The sequence below is a fragment of the Castor canadensis genome, chromosome 3 (assembly GCF_047511655.1).
Source record: "Castor canadensis chromosome 3, mCasCan1.hap1v2, whole genome shotgun sequence".
NCBI classification, from domain to species: domain Eukaryota; kingdom Metazoa; phylum Chordata; class Mammalia; order Rodentia; family Castoridae; genus Castor; species Castor canadensis.
The window spans coordinates 84,320,175-84,345,096 of NC_133388.1; the positions used below are offsets into that span (position 1 = coordinate 84,320,175).

Genomic DNA, 24,922 nt, shown 5'->3' on the forward strand with positions numbered 1-24,922 from the left:
ATACCCTTTTATACCCAGTGCTGAGTAAACATGCTCATTTAGGAATACTTTTTTGAAAACAGAAATTTCTTAATAGTTTTGGTTGGACTACTTCTATTCCATAATCAACCTACCCACTTAGAATAACCACATAATAATCATCCTTCACTTGCCCAAACTAACTAACTTAGAGGAAAACCAATTTGAAATCTGTGAAAACACAAACACACACACACACACACACAAACACACACATGCACACACACACACACACGTGAATGGATTTGGGTTCTAAAAAACTCACAAAAATTGGCAGGGAGATCTATTACATTAAATCTGTTAATTGACTAAGAATATTTATGCCCAAAATGTTCAATAGTAATTTTCTCTTTGAGTAGATTAAATAGGCTGTATTCTACTTTCATCTATATTAATTTCCTTGGCAAAACCACTTCCATGGGTAGCACATAAAGTACAGTTAAGTCTGGCTCAGTACTAGTAACATTCAAATTACTTTTACTGGACTTTTTTTTTTGTGGTACTGGGGTTTGAACACAGGGTCTTGCATTTGCCAGGCAGGTGCTCTATAACTTGAGTAACTTGCCAGCCAGGTTTTTTTTGTGTTGGGTATTTTCAAGATAGGGTCTCTTGAACCATTTACCTGGGTTGGCTTTGAACTGTGATCCTCCTGGTCTCTGCCTCCCAAGTAGCTAGGAGTTATTGGCTCTGGCTTTCCTGGACTTTTAATATGTGGGATTCACCCAAGAATTTTCCTCTTTCCTTTTTCTACTTCTAGTCTGTGACATTTCATTGCTCAGTGCTTCTACTACTAGAGGACATATTAGCAAAACAGTTACCTGGAAACCTGATTCCTTGTCAGCTCTGTCTCTTTTCAGTTTTAAAGCCACTACCTACTCTGCTTCATGTGATAAAAGGTCCCTATCCCTGCCCTATCAGCTGCAGGGTAGTCACGGCACATCAAAGCACATTCAGCTTAGTACTGTGACTTCACTAAACATTTTCTAAATGAGTAACATTTAAATAATAGTGACAACACAAGTTTTACTTGTACAAAGTGATTAAGTGCAAATATCTACCTAGTGAAATAAGCTGGCTCTTAATTCATAGACTACATTAATTATCTAAGATTGATACAAGATTAAGAGCAATACCTAGCTCTTTCTACTTCATACTGACAATCAATACTAAGTCACACCTCTGCATTTCAATGTTAGGCAACCTCTAGTACTCTGTTTTAAGATGAAGATGCTTTCAAAAGGTTAAATTTCATTTGTACTTTTGTGGTAAGGACAAATCAGATAAATTCCTCTAAAAATCATGGCTACACCAACCTTTCCAAAAAGAAGAGTTGTTAACTCATACGGGGCACAGATACAGTGTGAACTGATCACAAAAGAGCTCCCATTCATGAATATTTACTAGGTAGCAGGTGCTAATGGTAAGGTGTTACCTTCCTCAAAGGAAGACATTCTTACCATTATTTTATATTTAGGGAAATTCGTGCTTAGGGAGGTGAAGGAGCTTACCCAAGATCACCTTGGTATTAACTGTCTTAACAGTTATGCCAGCATTTTCCAAAGTGGCTCTGTGGTTTAAAAAAAACTGCTACGAGAAAAACTCAATTCTATGTCAAAATGACTTTTGAATATGATCTAGCCTGGCTCTTTATTGCAAAAGTTTGTTTTAACAAGCTAACGTAAGCTGTGAATGTAAGGAGATAGAGGTGGGAGTAGGAAAGGTATGGTATGCAGTTCCCCAAACACATTTACTCACAGGACCCTCTTGCATAGACCATCTTAGTAGAGGAATTCTGCAGAATTTGTGTTGGGAAATGCTACAATAAACTATGCTGGCTCCTAAGTTAAAGGAGAAAAAAAATAAATCGAGGCTGTGCTCATCAATTTAGTAGTAGATAGACAAGTCATGTAGTTACATTAAAAAGCCTTGCTTTATAGAGGCAGTGGAACAGATATCACACGTTGAATGGTGGTTCTAGAATTATCTTTTGTGTCAAATTGGTGGCCAGTTTCAGGGACCATAAGTTTGCTTACTGCTTGGAGCTGGATGACAAAGAAAAATGGACTCAGTGCGCAGGGATAGTTTGTAAGCTTATGAACTCCAAAGCCTAATTGAAGGCTTGAAGTGATCTGTTGTTGGAGTTACCAAAGGAGGAATAAGCCAGTCTATCAGGTGAAAATGTCTTCTGCTGAAGAGCAGGGAAGGTAATTTAGTGGAACCTTACTCACTCAGGGAAGGTAATTTAGTGGAACCTTACTCACTCAGGGAAAAGCAATGCCCCCTCCCTGTAGACCATGATGAGTTCATACTCTCAGTTCACTGTTCCTATATTTTCAATAACAAGGGTCAAACATTTAGAATTTTATTCATGCCTCTTTTAATACTCAAACTCAGGATATGCAGAAAAATTCATCAATAGCTTTAGTATTCATTTAACCTTGGTTCTTTTGAATATGCTCTTATAAGAAGGTTAAATCTTCATTCTGTTCTGTTCAGAAAATGTCCGATTCTCAGAATAATGGCTGAAGTGCAGTTTCAAAGAGGGAACCCTTGTTTGGAGGTTAAAAATCTAGAGTGGCTCTAAATTTGGTAAGATGAATTTTGTTTCCTGTCTCTTTGGTTATGTAGGGTGACAAACCAGTCATGAGCTGGAGGCTTCTGCCTTTATTACACTTGTAAGCTAGTGGGTTTTACTTTAAGAACTATAATTTCAAGTCTTGATATACACAATTTGAAAACCCTCTATATAATGCTATAATCTAAAAATGAGTTCTGTTCAAATGTGGAGTCAGCTACTTTGCTAGCTGTGCTTCAGTTTCCTCAGTTGACATGAGGTTTGTCTGTTTCCTACCATACAAAGTTGGGTTGTGGTGAATACCTGAGGTAATGTACAAGGGAGGTACTTAGAACAGTGTCTGTCATACAACATTAGCCATGACTAAAGATGTGAACTTAGTTACCTAGCAGTTTTTCTGCTAAGCTTTCTACTTCAGCTTGCCTTGTCCCCCTACTTTCATTACCAGGAACATTCATGAAAGTGTAGCCTCCTCCTACTGTTACCTCTCATACTTACCCAGCATTTTCAACTCTCAGTGGTGTGCTTCCTCCATCCCCTACTAAGAATGCTCTCTCAAACTCACCAGTGACCTGGCCACTGGACCACAAGCTCACTGACTACTCCTTTTGAAGGCTGTTCTGCCCCTTGCCTTCTAGAATGCACTATTTCTGGATTCTTCCCATCACTTTGATTATTCCCTTCATTATTTTTCTGGTTATGGATATGAGGTCAGAAGGTCTGGGCTTGCATCTGGCTCTGCCAAATACCAGCTATGAGGCCTCAGGCAAGTCGCTTGCTCTAAGTCTATTGTTTCTCAGAAGCACAATGTAATAAAAACAGTACTTATTTTCCATAAGGTCTATTGTGAGAATTAAATGAAATATATACTTAGCATAGTGTTAGTAATGTAGCATGAGCTCAATACACTGTGTCATTAGTAAGATTCATTCAGCACACATACTGCAGAACATATATATGCCAGACACTATCTGTGCACTTGTGTGCTTCAGGAAGTGTAGTTTAGTACTGGCCCAGTTTTTCTCTCTTCACTCTCTATCTGTCCTGCTCTTCAATGTATCCACCCTGTCTCCCATTCTCAATTTACCTTTGACTCTAACCTTTCCTTTCCATCATACCCTACATCCAAATATTCAGGCGTTCAGGGCATTCAGTTTCAGCAAGGGCACTTCCCCCTCTGGTTTATTTTTAGTCAGTATGGTACTTTAGATTCTGTCCTGATCTTTCTGAACAACCTCAGTAGCCTGGATGAATTCCCTGCTCTACTGGTCTCTAGGTTCTCCATTACCTCATTCTTCTTCCACACTACTGACTGGATATTGTCACCTTCTTCTCTCAATGGTTTGCTGTATTGCCATGGAGGACACAACCAACCACAGAGGGTCTTCCTTGACTTAGTTTTAGGCTATTCAACCCTCCACAGCTTCTCAACCTTCATCTACTGCCTTGTTGTTTCTGAAAAATTTTAGAAAAATCTTTAAAAGTTTTATGTTTCTTACCATAAATAGGGTAGAATATAAACAAAAATTGAAAAACCAATGTGAATAAAAAGTTTAACAAGGAATACTGGGTCCATCTGTCCTTATGGGCGTTGCTTCAGCAATAGCACTTTTTTTTTCTTTTTTGGCATTAGTTAGTACTCAGATGAAAATCTAGCACTTAGATTTTGGTGTTTAGCAGTATTTTATGCTAGAAGAAAGCAAAATAGTGTATTTAATGCAATAGAGCAGGAAAAACTCAGATAGGCCCGAAATCCCTTATTATTGCCATATAGCAAGAGTACTGCTAAAGATTGAAGGGATAGTACTAAAAGAAAAAAATGAGTCAGTTTAAAGTACAAAGCTGTGACATTTAGAGAGTCAACAGTAATAAAACTTGTAAGACTAGTAAGTAATTTTACATGTAATATTGTAGAAACAATAACTTCTGGATGATGAATGAGGAATTAATATCTAAAATAATGTTTACTTATTTATTTTATTTTATTTTATTTTTTTGGTGGTACTGGGGTTTGAACTCAGGGCCTTGCACTTGCCAGGTGATCACTCTACCATTTAAGCCACACCTCCAGCCCTAAAATAATGTTTAAATACAAAACAAAATGATAGTAATTGAATGCTTAACATATTTTATTGGTTTAAATTAGCAAAGAATATTAAAATATTTGGTTATTCCATTTCTCTTAGGTATTTACCTATATATAAAGATGTTTCTTTATTTCTAGCTGTGTGAATAGCAATGGGTAAGTGCAGCCAAAGAACTTCAGAAAAAGTAGAAACTGCGCAGAAAGGGCTGCTGAGCACTGATGGCCAACCTGGCAACTAACAGTAAGAGTTAGTTACTTACTTCCATAGGTATGTGATGTACACATACATATTTGGCTATTTAGAATAGACTGCATCTCGTAGAGGAAGAAACATGTAGATAGCTTAAGAGTCATGACATTACAATACTAATAAGGCACCTGTATGCTTCCATTGATGCTAACATACCAGACCCATGTGTGATAATGACGCAGTGGGGGATTACGTAGTGCTGGCCAAGCAAAAGCAAAAGGTGGACTGTTCTGGGTGAAAACCCGGAAAGCTGAAAACACTGAAGGCCTGTGACCAGTGCGGGCCTCAGTGCTGCTACCCCTGTAAAACAGTGAGTTCAGTTATGAAAAGGGACCTGGCGAGAGAGACATCCAGGGGTCAAGTTTGAACCACCTTAGGAGAATCATCCAGACCTAGGGTCCCCTCCTGAAACAACTATTTGACAACCCGGTTCTTTTAGACTCAGGAAATAAGAAAGTAAACGCTTTGATTACATTGGAAAGACCTGTGAAGAAATTACGACATAATGCCAACATAAATGAAACCTGTCATGTTACTTTGTAATAGGTTTAACAATAATATTCCTTTACATATTGTAATTGTTAATTTTGCATGTTTAATCTGTTGAAAGTGTCTAAAGTACTCAAAATAATCTGTTCTATTAAATTGTGATTGCAGCTTAAGTTGTGTAATGATCCAAGTTTCATAAACAATGCTTAAAAGTTTAAGAAAATTTTGATTTTCCAAGTTGTTTTATAGAAATATTTAAATAGAGCATGAAATAAGTGAAAATAAAAGTACTCCTCTCCACGCACATATTTCCATCATTTTTGAAAGAATACAGTCAACATTCTTATGCATACCATCTTTTTTACTGCCTCTAAGATTTTTGTACACTCTGTCTAATATATATGTATATGTATGTGTGTGTGTGTGTATGTGTGTGTGTGTGTGTGTGTGTGTGTGTGTGTGTTATGTGTGTAGAAGCTTGGTGCAGTAGCTCACTTCTGTAATCCCAGCTACTTGGGAGGTGAAGGTTGGGAGAATTGCAGCCTGAGGCTGGCGTGGACAAAAACCAAACACACCCCTACACCTCCACCCCCACTGGCAAACAAGACACTATCTGGCTCAAGTAATACAGTGCCTGCCTAGCAAGCACGAGAGCCTAAGTTCAAACCCCAGTAATGCCCTTCCCCATATATATAAAGAGAGGTATGCACTCATAGGTTGCAATTAGAAAATAAATTATTAAGACACAGTAAAATTTGCCAGGTAGTTAAACAATTAACAACTTTAAAAACTGCTAGGCAGATAACAAGCAATTAAAAATTACTAGAAGTTAAGCAGGTGCCTGTGGCTCACTCCTGTAATCCTAGCTACTCAGGAGGCAGAGATCAGGAGGATCGAAGTTCAAAGCCAGCCCTGGCAAATAGTTTGTGAGACCCTATCTCAAAAAACCCTTCACAGAAAAGGGCTGGTGGAGTGGCTCAAGGTGAAGATCCTGAGTTCAAACCCCAGTAAAGCAAAAAAAAAAAAAAAAAAGAATTACCAGTAGCTAGCAAACAGTTTGCTGGGCTGTTGTATTCAAGGGAAGGGTACTGATTTAGGGTCAGTTGGGAAGACCTTTCTGGAAAGGGAATGTGGAAGCTATGATGTGCAAGAGGTAAGTGGGGCAAAAGTCCATATGCAAAGGCGTGAAAGAGGAAAAACCTATGTGTTCTAAGAATGTGAGGATTCACTTGGCTGCAGAAGAGACTAGACAGCTAAAACAGGAGCTAGACTATAGAGGGGCTTATTGATAGCTCTTAAGTGCAAATGGAAGCCCTGCAGGGTTTAACAATAGGGGTGACCTGGAGTGAGATCATTTTGAAATTATTACTTTGCCTACAGTCTGAAAAAAGAGCAAGAGAGGAAACAGAAAGTACAGTTGAGAAGCTGCTGCAGTAATTCAGGTAAGAGATAATGGTGGCCTGTATGAGGATGATGTCAGTAGAGACGAGATAACTGGAAAGATTTAAGAAATATGTTGATGGACTGAATATGTGAAATAAGGGAAAAGGAAGAATAGCATAAATCCCAGGACTGTGTCTTAAGAAACTGGATAGACAGTGGTGCAACTTATAAGATTAAAAAAAGCTGTCAGGAAAAGAAACTTCCTTGGAGGGTACACAGATATGAGCATCAAGATTTCACTTTTGGTTATGTTACATTTAGGTTGCCTATGAGATAACCAAGTGGAGTGAATTAAGCACACATTGCTGTATGAAGCTTTGTGGGGAAGTAGGGCAGAGAAAATACGTGTAAGCCATCAGCATAAGGAAAGGATGGGAATTGATAAGGTGGGCTAGAGATCAACACCAAAAGAAGACAGGGAAGGAGTTCACAAATCCTTGCTTTAAGAATTTGAACATTTAGAGCAAGATGGAGGTAAAAACACCTGTTAAGGGAATGGAGAAGAGAGATTCTCAGAAACAGAATCATGGACCAAGGCAGAAGTTAAGGCAGAATGATGCATCAAACAGGCAGCTACAGGAGTGCAGAGACAATTTGGGGACTGGAGGCAGCCTTTCCCACAAATGGTGCTAAATGGTGCTTTTTCATATGCAGAATGAAGCTGGACCCCTAATTACAAATTTAAGTCAAAATAGTTGAAGGAGTTAAACATAAGAGCTAAATTAGAAAACTGGGAAGGAAACATAGGCATAAATCTTTATGACCTTATTTTAGGCAGGGGTTTCTTAGACACGACACCAAAAGTTCAAGCAACAAGAGAAAAACAGGCAAACTGGGCTTCATGAAAATTTAAACAGAGGTTGTGCTTTCCCTTCCATGCATCCTTAGCACTTTATTCATACCTTTCGGAGAACTTCAATCCGGTAAGCACACACATGGATATCAGTTTAAGATTCCAGTAAATGACAATACCTAGCTTTAATTTCATAATCCTAAAGTCCCAGGGAGAAGAAAAGCAGACACTTCAAGGAAAAGTATATGCATACCATCAGGGAAGCTTTCAATTTCTAAATGCTTCTCTGTCTAACAGAAATGGCGATGTGGTTAGTATCAAACCATGCATGAGAAACCTTTTAACTTGAAGGAAAAGTGCAACAATGGACTTCCACAGAAGAAAAGATAACACTGATGCTAAACGTCAGGAGAAATATGCAGAGTATAACATGAACATCTTCTATTATGGTCACCAAGGTCACTTTGCTACTGGAGTAGGTCATTATTGCTGTAGTTACATCCTATTATTTAGAAGACACTAGTGAGAATCAAGTCAGTCAGCAGTTTTGACCTAATTCCTTTATGTGGTGCAACTGGAAATTTCAAAGGTTGGGTCAATTACACTTCAGACACTGTCATCAAAGGCAAGTGAATTAGGCACAGTTCCTTGAACCACAGCATCTCTTTCTTTCTCTTCCCCATGCTGGCACTCACATGAATTTGAGACAATCACTTACATTTGTATTTTAATTTGTTGAATATGAAATTGAGAATCACACCTCAAAGACAGATTGGGCATATCATGATAAATAAGTGGCCATTTTAACAAATGTCTAGTCTAATTTCTGTCCATGCTATAGTTGTAGGTGACATTTTTATTATCTGTCTGGTATCACATTTAACAATTTTCAAATTGATATGCAATCTTTATGCATTTCATGATTATTCATTAGTAATTCTATGGCCTTAATGTATTTTGTTTGGTTACTAATGAATTCATGTGACATGTTTTACTTCTTAAGGAGGACACTCTGAAAACTCCTGTCAACTGGCCATTAAAATCCACTGCAATTATCAGCAATGGAATCAAATTACTATCAATTAACACAGAGGAATTAACATACACTGCACTATTTTTAAACATTTCAATTCATATCAACAAGATAAAACTTGAAGGAAGGAGTACCCAACCAATTATGGACCTGGATGCCTGTGATCAAAGTTACCATTCCCATTTGTACCATTATTGTTAGATACTATGATTTGCTAAGTGCCCACGATGTGCCATGAACTAGTTTTCATGCTTTGCATTCATTGTTCTTTAATCCTAATGGCTATTCTTTAAGAGAGATACCATTATTCTGCTCTTAAAACTGAAATCCTGGAACACCTATAATTATACTGTGGTCAGTGATAAAATCTTGATTTTGGTTGACTTCAATACCCTATTCTTTTTTTGTACTACAGTTTGTGAAAGGCACAGCTTGTGAGGTGGGAGTCTAAGTGCCAAGAGTGGATTTTCACTTATCCCTACTTCATGATGTTATAGCAATCCCTTTTTCATCAGCTTGGGACCCAAGTTACAACTCTCCTAGGAACTTGGTTCTGACTCCCTGAGGCTGCGTGAGGTGTCCTGTTTATGCTCCCACAGCATCTTTGGATTTCTGTAATGGAGAATTTAACAAAATGTACTGAAACTATTGGCTTATTTATTTGTGTATCTTATCTTGATCATGGCACTCAGCTTTCACTTTCTGACCTCTCCATGCACAATGACCATTATTAGCTGTTCAATAGATTCTTGTCGAATTTGTGGTAAATTAACAAAGAATGGAAGACATTATGGCTTCATAAAGATTTGAAAAGGTTAGTGTTTATGCTTAAATCCCATTTTTATTGGTCTTCATCTTGGATAATGCTATTCTAATTATTACACCAAAATGTTCAGTTTCTGGACATGCTGAAATAAAACTGTAGTTCGATAGCAATTTTCTAAATTGTTAGGTTTATTCTGTCAAAGATATTATCATGTGAAAAATATATCAAGATATTTGATGAACATCAAAATTATTTACAATAGAAATAGTACTGTTTCCAAAATTGTTGATTCTGGTAGGAAAAAGATGACACAAAAAGCAAGTGGAAACCAAAGCCAGTTTTGCTTCTTCCTGTATTTATTACATTTAGAAAATGAAGGAAGGCATGTTTTCACACCTCTTCTATTTAAATACCACACTTTAAAAAAGATTAAGTAGCACAAACTCAATTTAGAAGAATGAATTCCCAGTGTATTCCATCCCTAGCCAACAAAAGTTAAAATGTTAAACAGAATCACATCTAAAAGATAAAGATGTCTTCTAAGTTAAATATATTGCATGTTTTATGTGCTGAGTTATGTAAGGAGCATCGTAAGTCATTTACAGTCCTTGTGGGAAGAATCCTTGTGTATTGAGGAATGAATGATCCTCATGTCTTTAAGGTACGTAACCTAGTTAACACAGACACTAATGCTCCTTGGAATTTACAAGTGTGAGGGACCAGAAGGAGTAATGATGTGTTCTGGGCTGCTGGGAGAAGAATGAGGGGAAGGAAAATCACTTGTGATCAGGCTATTGCAAATATTCCGGGAAAAGATGAAAAGGGCTAAAATTATAACAGCAATGATGGGAACGAAAAAGCAGAGTTTTAAGAGACACTGACAGAGAAAGGCGTGCTAAAGACAACTTATTTGCAGATAGCAGATATGAGTTCCTAAAGGGAGAAAAGTAGAGTCTTCCTATAAGATCAAGTTCATTCTACCTGATTTGAAACTCAGAATTTAAAAAAGTGCCTCTCAAGTTTTCTTCCACAATAGATACGAAGAGTTTTGACAGAAATAATCTTAGGTGTTCACAAAATTGTGTTTTGTTTTTCTTATTCTTGAATATATATTTTAGACTTCCTTGCTGTGAGATGGGTAATCTGGCCAGTGGTTTGTAAGCAGAAGCAGTGAGTGTTATTTCTGGGCTGAGCTGATCAGATGCCCACATGGCCTCCAGCTCTCTCGTTCCCTGCGGAATTTGACTCTGGAAGACATGTGTTGAGGTGGAATTTTGAGATACAGTCAAACGATCCCAGAGTCACAACTTCATTGCTCTAAAGAAGCAAAGAAGACATATTTGGAGTGAGAAATAACGTTTAATTTTTTAAGCCACTGAGATTGTAAGGTCTGTTATTACAGCATAATTGAGTGTTCTTGTGATCAATAAAAGGGATGATGCTCATAAATTCATCATCTTTTGGGCATAGCACTCATATTTAGAAGACCCTCTTCAAAATGTTTTATTTAGCTAAAACAAATCAAGTCAATATTATTTTTATGTATGGGAATGGGAGGAGTAGAACTGATAAAATGCATCTTATAAGGATATAAAGAATAAATTAGCAAATTAAAGACCTTTAAAACATTTTAGAATAAAAAATTAGCAGATTATCTAGTTTTCAAAAAGCTGTATTTTATTTTGAGAATGAGTTTCCCTCCTTAATTCAAGGACAAAATTGTAAGTGCTACCAGAAAGCAGCATGAATAAACCCAATTTTATGGTTTAAAATATGAAAGCCTATACTTTACAGATTAATATATTAATATAAATTTGCCATTTTCTGCTTTGGACTTGTAACAGTATCCACAGTGCCATTTTCTCTCTTGTACAGTGCAAATGCAGACACAATTACCTACTTCCTTTCTTATTAAAAATCTATCTATGGGCAAACTTAAGAATAATATGGCAATAAGGTAAATACTAAGGCACACAAGTGTGACTGTACACCATGTCAACGTGACTATTAGGGGGACAAGAAACAATGGCAGGGAGAGGGAGGTGGGAACTGTCACTCCACTCTTTCTGTAGCCACTCAAGAAAGCTGGCAGCAAGTCTCTTATATATCAAATCATACACTTCGGTACTACAATGATGTTTAATAAGGTGACTGGAAATGTGCCTTTAACACTGACACTACCAAACCCTGAACAGAAAGGGTTTTTATACGATAAAATACTTAGTTTGTACTCAAGACCTAGTTAAAATACTAAAGATAAATAGCATTTGAAAATTTACAACTCAGAAGTGAAAAGCAGTAACAGGTCAAAAGGGTAGTTATCAATTGTAGACTCAATTTTCCTTTGTGAGTTCTTATAATAGGGAGAAAGCAGAGTAGAAGGATGCATAAAAGTTAACAAAAGAAAAAGGAAGGTGAATGGAAAAAGACATTCTTTTTCTTAATTCTTTAAATCTTTAGGAAAAAAATCTTGCTTCAAGTAAAATCTTCCATGAGTCTAATTAAGCATTTGTGGCTACAGGATAAGAGCTATAATTAAAGCCTTACCTTATATGGCTTACTAACTTGCAGATGCAAGCTGAATGTTTTAACGTACCATCATACTGGCACTAGTTTGACAAAATGTAGTAATCATTTCCCTCTGTGGACTAAAAGACATCAAGAACATGCATATTTTAATTCATATGTTAGCTGATCCAGACACAATTATTAGAGGTTACAGGACATATATGGCACTGCATTCCTTTTTCTCATCCCTTTTTAGCTAATTGAATGCTTTACTTATTTTGAATAAATGTAACTTAACACAAATGATCCAAAACAAGGGGTGGAAACAGCAGGGAAGATGAAGGAAAATAGGACAAATTCCTAGGATCTGTAAAACAGGAAGTATTTTTAAAGATAAAAAGTGAGCTCAGAATGATGCAAACTCGTGGGTCCACTTGATACTTATTTCCTTCAAAATTTTTAAATCTACCCTTTTGCCAACAGCTAGTGGTATCTATCCTTCTGTTTACGTTCATCACTTGAACTTGAGGTTTTACTGTCACCTAACTATCCTCTCAAGTCTCATAACCATGTTACATTCTTCCTGTGAACATTTGTGTCTGTACTTTGGTACAGAAAAAAGCTGAAAAAATGTTCTACTGTGTTGGGGTAGAGGAGGCTCCATGTGAGCAGGCTGTGCTCTCGGTCCCAGGATTTTGGAGTTGAGTGCATGTTGGACACCCAAACTCACAGTTGGCTGGAGCTTAGCTACACAGGGACTTGTGTTCACTTCATCAAGGGCTAGGACAGAACTGGTACTTCTAAAATTAAAAATGAAAAAGTCAACAGGTGCATGTGGTGTGTAGTATTGCTATGAGTCCAAGAGGTCTGGCACACAGCTCCAACATGACAAGTCCTGGAGAAGTATCTATCTTGAGCATTTCTGCACGAAGGCGTATTTGCCAGACGGACTGAGTTATCTCTAGGGACTGTGTTAGCGATACCCTGCTGATCCGCGGATGGCTAGAAATAGTAACTGGAAAGAAGGAACAACTAATGATCTCTTGGGGTTTGGCAACCAAAAGAATCTTTTCCCTCTTGTTAAATTCCGAACAAAGATCTGAGAGCTTCACTGGTTTTTAAATCGGTACCAACATATTTGCCGTGGTCTATAGTTGTGAAATTGAAGGAAATGTACACTTTTTAAAAAATATGGATAGTATATTTAAGTGTTCTTCTATGTCTTATTAAGTACTTACTAATTCCTTTTAGAAATGTACTCAGAGAGTGAACAAGTTTGGGTATAAACCCCCATATCCATGGACAACTCAATTGCCATGAAATCCTATTACTTACTACCTATTTCATTTTATTTATTTTTTAATTAAAAAAATTTTGTTATCATATTTTTGTTGTACTGGGGGTATACTGTAACATTTACAAAAGTTTGTACACTATATCATTGTACTTATATATGAAAATGGAAAATTGATGGAGGGGGTGAATTCAACTTCTTACCTATTTTAAAATTCCCAACAGTCTTGAATAGTGGTGATTTCTATAGGCTAAGATTAGAAAGTCAATCAGATTGAAAAACAGAGGAACAAAGAAACAAAATAAAGCCATTAAAAAAAAAAAAGAAAGAAAAAGCCTAGATCATCCAAAGTCTAAGAGGTCCTTGAAAATGAAAATGAAGACTGAAAACATTACAAAGTTCTCCCCTCTCATCTGGGAACCTAGCCAGGCAAATCTACAGGGAGCTGAGTTCTGCGATTGTGAGTGAAAGTTGCTTTGTCTGTCCCTGTCTGCCCTCCTTCTGCTCTGTTCTCTAATTTTAGACATACTGGCCTCGACAGCATCCCTTAACAAAAAGCTCAGCAGCAAGCAGTCCTAAATCTGACATTTCCCACACTAAGAAAGGAGAGGAATTCCACACCATCTTCTTGTGGGTTAATGACTTTTATGTAATCACAAAAACATCACCGGATATGGAACCACATCACTACTGATTTCTTTCTAATTATGTTACCCTTTACATTTCCAAAGTACACTAAAGTCCTTTCATTAAATGTATCCAAAAATGCAGTTTCTGACTAAAGACATACTGAAGGTCTTCAGGGCAGGAGTCAGAATGCTCAGTTCTGTAAAGGGCCAAACAGTAACTATTTTGGATTTTGTGAGCCATAGTGTCTTTGGGGCAACTGCTGTTGTAGAATGAAAGCAGTGACATGCAATATGTAAATGAATGGGTGTGGCCATGTCCAATAAAACTTTATTCACAAGAACAGGTTGTATTTTGCCCAAGGCCTTCAGTTTATGGACCTCTGCTCTAGGGTCATGACTAATAAGTGATCACAACTGGCTTGTACCAGAACATAACAATTTACATAACAAATTATGTTGATCTATCTTAAAAAACTAACTAACAATGGACAAAAAAAATTTGGATCATGATCTATAGATCCCAAATATGTTACATGTTCTCCAAACAATTTTTAAAAATTAAAATATCAGTCCATGTTTGGTTCTATGTTTAAAGAATCACACTTCCTGAGAAGGTGACTGTTCCTAAAAACCTAAGAATTGTGGTAACCATGTCTATGATGTAAATTGTCATTCTTGAAATTAAAGCACTAATGGCTAATACATACTGAGTATTTACTCTGTGGAAGATACTTTTTAAGGCGTTATTTAAGAATTAACTCACTCATGGGCTTGTGGAGTGGTTCAAGTGGTAGAGCACTTGTCTGTAAGCACAAGTCCCTGAGTTCAAAATCCAGTAATGCCAAAAAAAAAAGTAACTCACTCAATCCTCTAAACAACTTTGTGAGGTGGGTACTGCCATTATTCCTACTTTGCAAAGGGGAAGCCTAAGGGTTAAATAAAAATTTAGCTGAGCTCAAAGGCTTATAGGTAGAAGAGGTGGGATTTAAACTTGAGCATCCTGGCCACTGAATCTCTATCCTTAATCACTGTCCTCTAGAGAGGAACAGGAAAAGGTAGGCAAGTTAGTGCTCAGGCCTGGAAATTCTGCCTGGCTGGTCTTTGTTGATCTGTGAATCATTGCTAACTTCTTCCTATGTGGTGGGTACATACATGCCTAATGTTTTGTGTATATTGTCATTAATCCTACCCACAACTCTGTATGGAACAAACTATCATCCTATTTTATAAAAAACAAAAACTGTGGCTTGGAAATTTATGAATACACACATTAAGAAATGGAACCCTATGGTGCTTCTATTGGAATTACCACTCATTTGAAAATAAGGTGTTCCCTTTCTGAACCACTATTTGCAGGAGACTTAGGTGTCCAGATAAGGAAGAAGACCACATTCTATGTTAGGAAGCAGTAGGTATCTCTTATTATGTGTGACAGAGGCCTCTTTGAGCCTTTACTCCCCCAAACAAGGTGTGTACAATGGGCTGCTTAGAATCCATTGTCTTTCCAACACCTTTACATATAGCTTTCACGTGTGACTGTTCAGCTCTTCTTTCCTTGCTTGTCTATCCACAGTTGCCATTCTGGGGCCATCAAAGTCCCAGGGCATTCCTGTCATCTGCTGCAATGTTCCAAAGAAGGTGTTACTGGCACGTACTCTGGATTATTTCATTCTGCAGATTTTTGGCTTTGTCTGGGACTCCAGCCATGGGAGTTTTCTCTTGGGATCCACCTTGACTTCTACCGCATTCATCAGACCATTCCTATACATAGGGCTCTGTAGTTAGAGACAGCTAATCTTTTCCTCAGAGACAGTTTGCATTTCTATATTCTCCTAGTTGATTTTGGACAATGTTCAGGGAAAGAAGGGAGATACCATTTAAAAAAAATTCTGTCATTTTAAAGCCAGAAGTCTAACAAATATAACTGACTAATTTTTCCTATCAAAGTCAAACTAATTCAGTAACTGCCCTTCTCAGATGGAACTTGAACTTGGGATTAACCATTTGCTGGTAACATCTGCTTAGAACCTTAACTTCAGTTAGGTTAAGGAAACACCCAAAATAATTTTTAAGTAATCAAGTTTGGCAGTATATACAGTACCATATTTGTGATGACTATTGTTTCTTACATCCTATTTCTACCCTTTGAGTTTACTTGGCTTCACAGTGGAGAATATTATTAAGAACTTTCAGCACTGGGAAGGAGGTTGTGAATATCAGTCTTTGCTTGTCTGAAAATATCTTTGTATTTCACTTATGCCTATTTTATAGTCAAGCTGGATATTGAGTTCCAAGTTGACAGTTATTTCTGGAACTGTGGCGATACTAACTTAATGACTTTTGATATCTCTTGATGCTAATGACAAGCCATCAGTTTTTCCATCCACTGTAGGAAAACTCATTTTTAGTAGCTTTTATGATTTTCCCTTTGCTCTGCTGCTCCATTATATTTTTCTGTACATAAAGCTTTATTTTCAGGTGTGGTGCTTGGCAGTATTTTAAGTTTTTACTTTTGAAAGTTTTTAGTCATTATCTTTTGGAATACTGGTTTTCTCCCCTTTTCTATGAACCTCTTGTGAGTTTCCTATGACTGGTGGAGCTTCTCATTTTATCTTTACCTACAACTCCCTCCTTTAAATTCTGTGCTATGGTTGAATTTTTCATAACTATCTTTCAACTCATTGATTTTATCTTTGTGTACCATCTAGAGTTTATTCTGTCAAACGAATACATTTCAAGACTATCTTTTTCATTGCCAGAATTCTTTTTATCCTACTATCTCACCTTCTCATTTTGTTTTATAACATCTTTCTTTTTTTTTTTGGTGGTACTGGGGCTAGGTAGGTCCTCTACTGCTTGAGTCAGTCCGCCAGCTCATTATTTTGTAACAGCTTCTTTATCCTACTTTGTTTTTGTTTTCTTAATTTTGTTTTTTTCTAATTTCTAGTGTGTTTTTCTTAATATTTCCTTTATCTTTTGAGTATCTTAAATATTTTAAACTCATTTTCAAATTTATCTGGTTTTTAAAATTTCATTTGGGATGAATTCAACTCTCAATTTTTTGTGTAATACAAAATGTTGTACCTTTTTTTTAAGGCAGTATGGGGGTCTGAACTTGCAGCCTTACACTTGGGAGGCAAGGGCTCTATCACTTGAGCCATTTCTCCAGCCCTTTTGGCTTTAGTATTTTTTTCAGACAGTGTTTTGTGTTTTTGACCAGGCTGACATCAAACCGTGATCCTGTCATCTCTGCTTCTCACACAGCTGCGTGCACTTTCTTCTTGAGTAGTAGGTTTTAATTTCTCCCATCTGCTCCTCAAGACCTTGACCCTCTTCCCTATGTGCTGCTATTTCCTGCACTGGCTCCTGGACTTAAAAATCTTGTTCTGGGTAATATTCTTGTTATTGCAGAGCGGCCAGTAGGTCCAGGTCTTTGTGGGAGACTGTGTCTCATTTCTCTGGCCCCCTGGAATGAAGAGTCTTACACGTCACTGCCCCACAGGAGCAGTTGGTCACAGTATATTGTACATTCCTTTTGTGGAATGGGAAGATGTGGTTCCAAGGAAGAAATGTGGCTCCTATTTCTGCTTCACATAAGGGTACTTTCAGTCTTGATTGTAGCATGGAATTCAAACTTCCTCTCTCCTGATGTGGAGCCCAGCAGACAAGTAAACATCATTCCTACTAACAGCTTTGTGATTCTGTGATATTTCTGGTTGATGGATAGTCTTCTTTTTCTTAGGATTTGAACTCAGGGCTTCATACTTGCAAAACAGACATTCTAGCACTTGTGATACACCTCTAGTCCATTTTGTTTTGGTTATTTGGGAGATGGAGTCTCATGAACTCTTTGCCCAGGCCAGCCTTGAACCATGATCCTCCTGATCGCAGCCTCCCAAGCAGCTAGGATTACAGGCATGAACTACCAGCTCATATGTATGTACATATACATTTTTTTCTATAAGTGGCTATTTCTTTTTAATTTCCTTTATATTGCATGTGGTGGCTGCTGAAGGAGCCTCAAAATACAAATTTAGAATGCCAAGCTCTCCAATATTCAATTTCTAAAACATTTACTTTTTTATCACTGCAACAATCCAAATATTCTATACTGCTTAGCAGTGATAATGCTTATTTTTCCCTTTGTTTTTATGAGCAAAGAAAGAAAGAAACAAAGAAAAAGCTTATTATGTCTCACTTATCATTTCTTTTACGTACTACCTTGCTAATTGGAAATAGATGGTCCTAAATGATAAGTTTCACGTTACTTCTCTTAACAGGGGACAAAACTAAATAAATCAGTAAAAATGATTAAGAAGCAGCAGTGATTGAGTGTTCTATCTATGATCATCTGCATTACAGCTTAAAACGTATGCAGTTTTCCTCATTCTTAATCAGAGAGAAATCCATCTATTCTTACATTACTCCAATTTTAAAGAATCAAGGTAAGAAGTGTAAGAAGTCCAAAAGAGGTATCATAATTTTGAAACTATTTTCTCAATTATTATTGAAGGAAACTTTATCATATCATCCATATCTTTTATTTCTGAAAAGAAGATTTATACCTATTCTACTTCTGAAGGCTGCTTTGTCTAGGACTCCACCTAATTCCTCATGCATGTTGCTGGGTTATAACTATTATGCATAAGAGTTGAGGAATACAAATGAACCATACTTAGTATAACAAATGCATTCTCAAATATTTGTGCACTGAATTTCAATTAATCAAGTTGCATTTTCCTTTTGAAGTATAATATAAATTCAAATATGTCTCTAGAGGAAAAGAAAATATGTCTCTAGAGGAAAAGAAGGACAGCATTAGGAAAGTGAACTTACCAGTCAGGCATTAAACCAGAAAATAATTTAATGATAAAACAGTGTATTTTGTAATTCAAATGTTACTCTGAAAATACAACACGATATCAAGTTTCAAGAATAATATAACTGGCAACTAAATGAGAATAGAATCTAATGCTGTTGGAGGAACACCTGGAACTTTTAGACAAAAACACTACCTGCCACTTTAGATACCAATGACAGGTAATAGGTCCCTGGGTTACCCACACTTCTGCCCCACTTGGAGCCAAGTTAAGACATCAAATTAGTGATGGCTTCCATCAAGAGGTCTTTTTGCTTTATTGTCTCTCTAATGGGGAGGATGGAAAGGACAGATTTTAAAGACAGACTTGGGTTCAAATCTTGAGTACTGCTTATTATCTGTCTGACTTTAGGACAGTTAAGTAACTTCTCTGAGGCTTAGTTTTTTCTCCAGTAAAATGGGAATAAAACAAGAAAAGTGCACCTACAAATGCGTATGACTGCTCTTCTCCTGTATCTGGTTAGAGGATGCCTTCAGAGTCTGAATTATTTTTTTAAATCTCTACTCCCTCTTCTGTGTCTGAAGGAAGACTGTGTGTAAATTAGATTCTGTACCAATTTCCCTTAATAGAACAGAAGGTGGGACAGCAACAGGAAGACAGGATTAAAAGAAAACATTAATTGTAGCAGCTGTCATCGAGTGCTCGTTTTGACCCCCAGTACTCCTTAGGCACCATACTAAATGTTTCATACATGATCTTGCAAAATTCTTAGGATTACCCACAGGGTAAGCACTGGAATTCCCTTTAAGTCAAGCTTGCAGGTTAAGTAACTCATCCACAGACTATAATAACAATCTATATTAGATCTCTGCCCTCAGTTCCTGTCACAGAGCTCCTTAAACCCTTGGAATTTTCTGAGGGACAGAGGAGAAAGGAATAACCTTTCTTATTCATAATAAGCCCTTTTCAATCATATTTGAGTCTATGTTAATGAAGTGAGTCTTGGAGGGTGGGAGACAGCTGCCAGAGACACTAACCAAAAGATTAGAGGGTGGAACCTTCTAGAGGTCAGAGGACCATGGACCTCTAAAGATGAGAGAGGGGCTAGAGATAAGTTAATCACCAATTTCCAGTGATTTAATTAGCCATGCTTGTGTAATGAGACTTCAATAAAAACCCTAAATTATGGGGCTTGGAGAACTTTTGGGGTTGGTAAGCATCCTCATATGAGGGTAGCAGACCTTAAACTCCTCAGGAACAGACGCTCTGGTGCTTTGGATTTGTTCTGACCTTAAACCATGTACCTCATCTGAGTCATTTATAATACACTTTATGATAAACTGGTAAATACAAGTGAGTTCTGTGAGCTGTTGCAGCAAATTGTCAAACCCTGGGGAAGGTTGTGGAACTTTCCAATTTGTAGCCAAGTGGGACCAAAATGTGGGTAATCAGTACTTGTGACTGGCTTCCCAAGCAGTGTGACAGGCAGTCTTTGGGACAGAGCCTTTAACCTGCAGGCCCTGCACTAACTCTGGTTAGTGTCAGAATTAAGTTGTAGGACACCCAGCTGATGCCCACAGAGAAATGAGGACTTGCTTGGTGTAGAAAACCCACATATTTGGTGTCAGAAGTGTTCTGTGAGTAGAAACGGATCCTAGGAGAAGTAAAATAACACCACAGCAAAGGATTACATTCCCTAAGCAATACTGTGCTGAGCAAACATGGGAACTCCAAATCATGCATCCATGTGGAGTCACTTTTGAACGTATTTTGAATTAAAGAGACAAGTCTAACCAGCTAATGTGAATTCATCAGTAATGATTACATGTTAAATAAATTTAACCTTGAAAAGGGATTTGTCATTCTCTCAAGAGGCACACCTTAAAGAGGACACTATGATCATTTCTGAGAAGGTGGGAAAGGGACATTATCAAGGAAAAGGATGATTTCTCACAGAATAAAGTGACCTACAATGTCTTCATCATCAAAAGTTTTAAATATCAATACTGCAAGATTTCCTAGGAACATGTAAAGAACTAGTACAACTGCTAAGGAAAAATAAATCCCTTAGATAAAGGGAAAGAGCCAATGTACAATAGGGTAAGAAAATTCTCACTATTATAAAACCTGATGCCCTTTCAGCTTCTTAGGTACTGGAACTTCACAAAAAGTTTAGTTCTGAATTTAAATGTCTTAAATTATAACAGATTAGCATGAGTAGTACAGTCTATAGGAAATATTTGAAAATATATTCCATACTTTTTATGTAAGATATAAAATATATAAAGTACACTTTTACATTTAAAAGTAAATAAAAAATAATTAAACATAAGGACAATATTACACAATAGTGTGTTAAATAAAAATTACAGGGGACAATTATTTTAGCCTAAGCTTCTGCACTGGGCCCCAAAACAACAGACTAAAAATCAAAATGGAATCACTCATGCTGAAGTTTCGTATCACCAAACCAAAACCACGTTATCTGATCTGAAAAATCAGGAGAATGAGAGCCAGATTCCCACACAGGTCAGTCATCATGGCAGTGAAGTTCTCTCTGCTTTAATCCTTACAAAATGCAACCTAAGTAATTGGATGTTAACCTATTAGTTATTTATTGTTTGTCTCTTTCTTGTCTCTGTTTTACCAGGAGAGTAAGTTTGAAATGACTAAACATCTTTTGTTCTTTGTTTCTGCTCCAAACTCTTCTGTTTAATCCATTGACCACTCATTCTAGCTTATGGAATGAATTGTTGTCCAATTCTAGAATGAAAAATAAAACAAATTAAGACCTTTAAAGTCAATTGCTGCAATTTGTACTTTGACAGTGTATAGAATAGTTTTTAGAGTTATTAAAACAATGGTATATGTATAATAATTGCTTCCCAAATATGTTCTGCCCTCGTTCCTGGAATGTGTGAATGGTAAAAGGGACTCCGTAGCTATGATTAAGTTACAGATCCTCAGATGAGAAGATTATACTGCATTATCTGAGTGGACCTAATGCTATCACAAGGGTCTTTTTAAGAGGAAGGTAGAAATGTCAGAGACTGGGAAAAAGATTTGAAGATCCTGCACTGGGGGCTTTGAAAATGTTGGAAGGTACCATGAGTCAAGGAATGTGAGTAGCTTTCAGGAAGCAGAAATAACAAAAACAAATTCTTCCTTAGGGCATCTGGAAGGAACTCAGTCCTACTGACCCATTTTAGACTTCTAACCTCCAGATCTGTAAGATAATAAATTTACACTATTTTAAGTTTGTGGTAAATTCTTATAATAGCAATGTAAATAGCCAAGATGGCAACTCTACTGTAGACAGCAAAATTAATATAAATACTTAATCTACATACCAACTCTGAGAGAATTGTTTTGTCGTTTTTTTAATTTATGAAGGTTTTATTTCTGGAATTTTCCACTTAAAAATTTCAAAACATAGATGACCTTGAGCACTGATGCTTCAGAAAATAAAGTACAGAAAAGAGGGGGAGTGTTACAACACTTCAGGAGAATTGTTTTTAAATGATGTAAATTAATATATAGTTATATATAATAAATTCTACCTTAAAGTTTAAAAGCCAATAACTTATAGAAAATAAACAAGGAGAGAGTACTGATAAAACTTTCTTACAATTATAAAAAAGCATTTTCTCCGTTTCTCTGCCCCCAAAATCTAACATTCACAGAAATCAGCATCAGGACAAATAGGCTTTTGTCACAGACATGAAAACCTACCTTGACCTTGTGAGAAACACTTCTCCCTCCACAGGTCTCAACCTTTCATAATGGAAACTGGGAGAAGATCAATAAAATCAACCAACTGAAAAATAAAGCCAATGGGCTATGGTAAAACCCAGATAGTGGGAAGAATACATAATAATATGGAGGAACAATCAAAGGAGATTAGAGCTCTATGCAACATTTTATGTGAAGCATAGACGGTCCCTCTAGTCCTCCTTATTTTAAGGTGCATAAGACTGATCCTGACCAGAATGTGCTTAATCAGGTTCAATGCGGGGAGATATCAATTTTTTTTTTGGAAAATTCTTTCCTACTGGGCCTGGTATTATAGGTAATTGTGACAATTACATTTACATTTTCACAAAGTATAGATAATCAGTTTCTGCTTAGACATTTAAACTCAAAATTATTCTGAGTCCTTCTTACTATTGTCTTCTTTTGTCATGAACTATTAACTTAAACATTTCTTTTCTTTTTTTTGGTGGTACTGGGGTTTGAACTTACTAGGTAGGCACTCTACCATCTAAGCCACTCAGCCAGCCCCAGGAACTGCTAATTTAAATAAAAGAAAAACAGTTGCTTCCCCACTAATAGTATCCAGAGCTTAAAAGGCACATACCCCCGTCCCCACACACTCAGACAGACATGCATTTGTCAATTGACAATTCAACCACTCAAAATTTGGATAAATAAAACCCTAAGCCAATGAATATTTGTCCTCATTCTTTCTTTGCTAAAACTTATGCTTTTACTTTAATATAATGATATCTTTACTTTTTTAGCTTCCTACCACTCATGCATTGTACTTGAAATATTTATGCTTTAATGTGCTCCCACAGTTAGAAAATGATGAAATAGACATTCTTCCCCTTTTAGAGCTAGGACCCAATGGATTGTTCTTGGAACCTATAGTAGTGAGAAAGCATGATCTATGAATGCCATATCACATACAGCTAACACAAAACCCAAACCAATAAACAAATAAAGTCAGGGCTACTTTACGTGCTTGCTGACCTGGGAGCAAGAGAGGGCCACACAATGGGTCAAGGTGAGTCAGAACTTTTAGGAAAGCTATGGGTTTGATAAGGGATCCTATCACTTTCATCACCAAGAAACCACTAGACTAGTCAGAGAGGAAGCCAAAATGTTTACACGGCAGCTTCCTGTTAGGCTTCATTCCATAGATATATATTTTATTAGTTTATATTAATTGTACAAAGTAGTGTGGTTCATTGTATTTTTAAACATACATACATTTCATACGTAAGGTACTTTGTTCCTATTTATCAACCCCCTCTCTCCTCCCATTGGTCCCTTTCCCATTCTCAAATAGTCCCCCTCCTATTTTCGTGTCTTTCCCCTTCTTTCATTGTGACAGTTCCAAACAGCCTAACACTGTACATTGGTTAGACTGTCCCCTCCACCTCCCCATCCCCTGCAACCAGCAACCACTTCCCTGCCCCACTTAAAGCAATTGCAAGGTTTCATTGTTCTATTTCTTATAGGTAATGAAGCCCATCAACCATGTCCCCTTAATTCTTCAGATTGTATGCCTCTTGGTCTTCCTCCATTAATGGGAGCCTTTGTTTTGATGTTTGACCTAAGAATCTATGGCAAGTTCCTTTTATTGTTCTTGGCAGAAAACCCACCTCTAAAAAAAACAAACCAGACATTCAGGTTCAGGGCTGAACTTTCTTCCCTGTGTAAAATTAATCAGTAATCTGATATATAAAAATTGTCTACGTAACAATAGGCCTGTTTGTGATGGCTGGCTACAACCTGAGAAAAAAGATACCCATAAAGATTGCCAGGAAAAAAACAAAACATGAATTCCAGAAAAACAATGGATAATTTTACCTGGGGACGCTGCTCAGGTAATAGAGTGCTTGCCTCACAAGCCTGAGTTCAATCCCACTAACCCACACCAAAAAAGTATAATTTTTTTAACTTTATACTTTCATTTTAGTATAAACATGTCCCATGTAATAATCCTGTATCTTTATTACCAATATCTGGCACGCCTAATGTTCTTGTTTCTTGCAATAAACCCAATCATATGTAAGTATATTGCAGGTATAAGAGTGGGGAATATTTGGTTTTATAAATTTAAAAATGTCTCCAACTTATGATTTACATCAGTGTCCAAATTTAAACAAATACCTATGCTAAATCTAATGGTTTAGCCTTACTTTAATGATCAAAAACAGAGAAGGGGAAAAAGACACACAACCCTTTCACTAAAGTTTTAGAAATTTCATCTTTCTGTGTAGTTTCTCTGTCACTATGTGTAAATTCCCTAAGTTCCTTACCCTTATTTCAAGTAAGGAATAAGATTGTGACCTCCAGCTGGAAGATTACAATCTGATCTGCTGTCCAAAATCGTGTGCTCAGAGTGGTTTCCCCATGGGTGGGGATGACCTTGTCAAATCACTAACTGACCTCTTTCAGAACCAGGGGTTGTCCTTGAGAATTTGTAACTA

The 24,922-nt window shown here is 36.9% G+C and overlaps 1 protein-coding gene across 2 annotated transcripts in view; it reads left to right on the forward strand.

The window, feature by feature from the left end:
- Positions 1-24,922, forward strand: part of LOC141410465 (inhibitor of Bruton tyrosine kinase-like) — a 973,048-nt gene that overhangs the window by 933,003 nt on the left and 15,123 nt on the right. The gene's annotated exons all lie outside the window — the stretch shown is intronic.